Source organism: Nanorana parkeri, unplaced genomic scaffold (genome assembly GCF_000935625.1).
Source record: "Nanorana parkeri isolate BGI_ZX_2015 unplaced genomic scaffold, ASM93562v1 scaffold250, whole genome shotgun sequence".
NCBI lineage: Eukaryota > Metazoa > Chordata > Amphibia > Anura > Dicroglossidae > Nanorana > Nanorana parkeri.
The window spans coordinates 171,777-177,199 of NW_017306518.1; positions in this window are offsets into that span (position 1 = coordinate 171,777).

The window sequence follows — 5,423 nt, forward strand, 5'->3', positions numbered from 1 at the left end:
GAGAGTGTTTCATTCCATGACCAGGAGGAAGTCATTCTAGAAGAGAACCTACTGATAAAATCTACCAGCTGTGGATGATCAATTGTGAATCAGTGGTGTGTTAATTGTTTTGTATAGATATTGAGGAGCGGTGCATGTTGTTTAATTAACCATGCTGACTATCTTGGAGTTGTATGTAGTAGTAAGCAAAAATTTAATAGGTAGTCAATACTGTGATCTGTGAGTAACTATCTGTTATTATTTTTTAAAGCAATACAATCATATCACATATTTTGAACATATTAGTTCTTGAAGATTCATAATTTATAAACAAATCTAATCTACTGACATATCTAAGTTATTTTAGTTGCTTTTTTACTAAAAGTTCTCTCCATTGTTTATTGAAATGTATTTGATCACTGCAACTGTTTATTAAATATACATATTCTTCCTACTGTATCTAATACCAAAGAAAATATATTGGAGACTTATGGAGCACAAAAGATAATATAATTTTTTGTTTGGCAACCGTTATTTTAATGTACCAATATATGAAAATGCTTAGGAAAGGTAAACTCTTTTTACACAATGTGATTAAAAAAGTGCATTTGAGTGTGTAAGCTCAACTTTTTAAAATGTTTTATTTTTTTTGAAGTTTAAATTAAATAGTTTTTTGGTCATTCTGAGTGCTTACTGATACCATTTCTAATTTTCACCATATCCACATGATCGTCATGGAGTTTGTATGTATTGCCTGTGTTTATGTGGGTTTCCTCTAGATCAGGGGTAAGCAAACTCCAGCTTTCCAGCTGTTGTGGAACTACAAGTCCCATGAGGCATTGCATGACTCTCACAGCCACAGGCATGACTCTAAAATACAGATGCATGATGGAATTTGTAGTTTTACCAAAGCTGGAAGGCCAGAGTTTGCCTACCTCTGCTCTAGATATTTCTTCCGTTCTTCCTTGCTTCTTCTCTGTAGGCATTAAATATTTACTAAGCTATATTATTTAAAATACAGTGGTACCTCGGTTCACGAACACCTCTGTTCACAAACAATTCGGTTTGCGACCAGGAAGTTCGTCAAAATGTTGCCTCCGTTCGCAAACTCTGCCTCAGGTGATCAACACGACCGTGGCCATCTTCCCCGCTCTTGACACATGATCGTGGCTTCCTGTACTCGAGATTGCGGTCGCAGACAGAGCTGTGGACACTTACTGTGAAGCTTTTTTTGTGTGCTTTGTAGCACAGCACAGTACTGTACAGTATTATTGAATTCAATCCAGCATGGCTCCCAAGAAAGTGCAGAGCACGCATGGTGGTAAAAAGAAAGCGCAGAGCATTCATGAAGGTGACAAGAATGTGCAGAGCGTTAATGAAGGTGACAAGAATGTGCAGCGCAATAATGAAGGTGACAAGAATGTGCAGAGCGTTATTGAAGGTGACAAGGATGTGCCGAGCAAGAATGGTGGTAAAAAGAAACTTGTGGTTACATTTTTTTTTTTTTTACATATGGTTCAGAACGGATTAACCTGATTTACATTGAACCCTAAGGGAAAATGTCATTACGGTACCGCGTATTCCATTGAGGGTGATTGAACTGTGGGTGGGTGCTACATTAGTGACGTCATTCCAGTCCAAATAACGTTAGAGAATCACCTGCACACCATACAGCGCTTGAACCAAATGAAATGTCCATTGGTGCTCGAAGTGATGACACAGATGGCACCGTGCTACAGTCCAAGTAAAGATAGAAGTCACTCACTCACTCACTTGTAATGTGCAAAAAGGATAGCACTTTCGTTGATACGTCACATGCATCAAGAAGACAAAGTCCTGGGGCTGCGCAGGTATGGGTGGAGCTCCCTCACAGCCATACCCCCAGCCCACTCCGCCTGAAGCTGACACTCGCACCATATTTTGAATAGCTGCTTGCAACGAGAACTGACAGTGGTGCGCTAAGGGCAGGCTGAGGAGCCTCTCACCTAGCGCAGTGGAAAGCACGTGGCAACCCCCTGAACACGGGGTTGTGACCCATTTTTGGGTCACAACCCACCAGTTGAGAACCATAGCTCTAGATCATGTCAAATGAGACATGAAACAAAACAGAAAAAAATTGTCATTAAACCGTAGACCATCAACAAATGTCTTTGGCCAATTGTTGGCATTAGGTGGCTAAAATTTGGCAAAGTGAAAGAAAATTACCATTATGTACATCTGTATAGAACTAATTCAGTTTACTAAAATTAGAATAAGAGATGTGTTTATGTTCAGCTTTAAAATGAAACTACAGTATATGTGTAGTGGTGTAAAAAAATACATAATTAGCCTATGAGTTGGTGGTGTGGCTATATGGGTCTGGGGCAGGAGTTCCAATCAATACCAAGACAGAGTTCACAACTGCATATAATTTTGTCAGCATTTTGGATATGAACCTCTGTCAAAAAACTGCCAGATTAGAATAATGTATTGTCTTTATATGCAAACATAGCAGTGTGTTCCCATGAAAACCAGTGAACCTTTGCAACCACTCTTAATGCTGCCTACCGAGTACCTTGAATTTACAGGCAAAAAGCAGTTGTCAACCAGGGCTGTTGCTACCATGGGGCGAGTGAGGCACTTGCCTCAGGCGCAGCTAGGAGGGGGCGCAGCCAGGGCCAGAGGTAACATTTTGTAGACGAGTGGCCAGAGGTAGCGGGGGATCACGTCACTTCTGGCCAGTTCGGTGGCAGAGGAGGCCAGGCACCAGCAGCAGGTAAGAGGAGCTGGGAGGGAGATGCAGCCCCAACCAGCCCACCTGGGACCCCTGCAGAGCCCGCCATAGAGAGTCTCAGATCGGTGTGCTCTGCAGGGGCACTTTCATGTGGGCTGTGTGGAGGCCTAAAGCCGTGTAAGGGGCCCCGAAATTCTGAAGGCTGCCCTGAGTGTGACAGCCGGGTCTTGCTCTGTATCAGAGCACAGCAGACCAGCTGTCAAAGCAGCCGTCATTGATAAATAAATACATACAAGTTTAGCCCTTATTAACCGCTACTTAACACTAGTTAGCTTTTATTAACTCCCTCATGCCTTTCCCTCACTTATGTTTTTGAGTTTTACCAGAAACATATTTTTAGCATCTTCATCACTTGGACCAATTACAGAATAAACTTCATAGTTTGGATGTGTTGTAAGCTCTATAAACTGTGCTGGCCTTGTCACTGTTCATGTGGATGTGCCGCATGGCCGCCAAAGCTGAAGCGGATACAACATCCCACTTTTGCATGTGCTGGTCTCCAAATGCTGCATGTTGCTTTCTGATTCTTATTGGTTACCAGCATTACATATCCCCCAAATAGCTGCTCACATACAGTGTACGTGAGCAGTCATTTGGGCACTTAGTGGCAGGGAGGTACAATGTATGTCTCCTGTCATTAAGGGGTAATACTGTTTGGTTGTGTGTATTGTATCTTCTGTTTTTGTAACCTTTTGTAATTCTTTCCTTTTGTGTGCATTGCCCATCTAGGGATATTAAATATAACATTAATAAGCTGGTTTTTGATTGCTCTAAAGAATGAACAAATGGCTGTGTGAATATTGTGTTTGTATAGTTGAATATCTGTATCATCAGTGCCTAGAAGTTGTAAGATATTGCCAGGCAGAGATTTGTGTGTCTGATGTGTGTTTTTTAATGATGTAAACCACTAGAACGTCATATAAACTTTAACATGATAATATCAGTTGGAAGGACTATTTTTGGCGGTCAGTGTGAGTACTTTTGTTACATTGGCAGTCAGTGCAAATACTTTTGTTACATTGCCACATAAGTTTGTTTTGTTACATTGTTACATAAGTTTGATATGCAAACTTGTATGTATTTATTTATCAATGACGGCTGCTTTGACAGCTGGTCTGCTGTGCTCTGATACAGAGCAAGACCCGACAATGTAACAAAAGTATTTGCACTGACTGCCAATGTAACAAAAGTATTCGCCCTGACCACCAATATAATGGAGTAATTCTTACTGATCGCCAATGTAACTAAGCATTCACCCTGACCACCAATGTAACTGAGTCATTCTTACTGACTGCCAAATGTAACAAAAGTATTCACACTGACCGCCAATGTAATGGAGGTATATACACTGACCGCCAATGTAACAAAAGTGTTCACAATGACCGCCAATGTAATGAAAAAGGAATCTGAAAAGGTTATAGCTGACTAATTTAAAACTTTTTACAGGACTGATCATGTGTACTTCCCAGCAGTGCACTTTTACATCATGCAAACCCTGTAGCTATACAAAAGTGAATGAAACAAGGCATGCCTGTAAAGAAGACAGTAAATACTTTTCCTGCTGCCCACACCTCCAAACACTGCTCCAGTCCTGAGAAATCTTTTGCTGCAGTTCACAAGGAAACAGACAGTGTCAAAAGTGTCAATCTTCTGGTGCCCATGCAGCTCTCACTGGTTTCTGACTCTGCGATTTACATATGAATGGGTTGCGGCTTGTTGATATGCAAATTATCGCGACCCATTCATATACTACTATCTCGGCCGGGACAGTGCAGGAAGAACACTGCACTGTCCGTGCTGAGATATTAGCATATGCATGGGCCGCTGTAATTTGCATATCAATATGCGGCAAGACTTGTGCATCACTTGATTTGGGACTTGTTTAGATTGTCATATAGGAGCCTTTAGTTTTATTTAAATCATTTAGATACTATGTATTCATACATAGTTCTTAATACATTTTCACTAGGGATGCACCGGTATAGGTGCCGATACCGAGTATTTGGGTTAGTACTCGATACCTAGCACGAGTACTTCCTGTATCAGGAAGCCGGGCAGCGAATCAAACGGCTCCATGCTCTCTCGTCACTTGTGATGAGAGAGCATGGAGCCGACTTCCTGGCCAATCAGGAAGCCGGGTAGCGTGCAATGACGCGCTGCCCGGCTTCCCGATTGGTCAGGAAGCTAGCAAATCCGGAAGCCGGGCGCCGTGTAATGACGCAGCGCCCGGCATTCTGATTGGCTGGGAAGCCGGCGTCATGCTCCCTCATCATCTCATGAATAATAATATTATGAAAGTGACCTTAAAGCATTAGTTTGTATTGCTTTAGAAAAAATGTGACCTGTCCCTTTAAGAAAAATTATCGGTAATTGGTATCTGCGAGTACTTGATCAAAAGTATCGGTACTCGTACTCGGTCTTAAAAAAGTGGTATCGGTGCATCCCTATTTTTCACTGTACAGTATAGCCAGAATTGCTCTGCTGCCAATATTTATGCCACAAGCGTTAATAAAACTAACAATTATCCTAGTTCCTATGAGACATTTGGTGGTCTTTGTAAAAATATGGACCTTATTAATGATTTTTTGTTTGTCATGTGAACTCCTAATTCCATTTTAGAATTCCAATCCTGTCCTGGCTACATTTATTCTCATATGGTATAATTAAATTA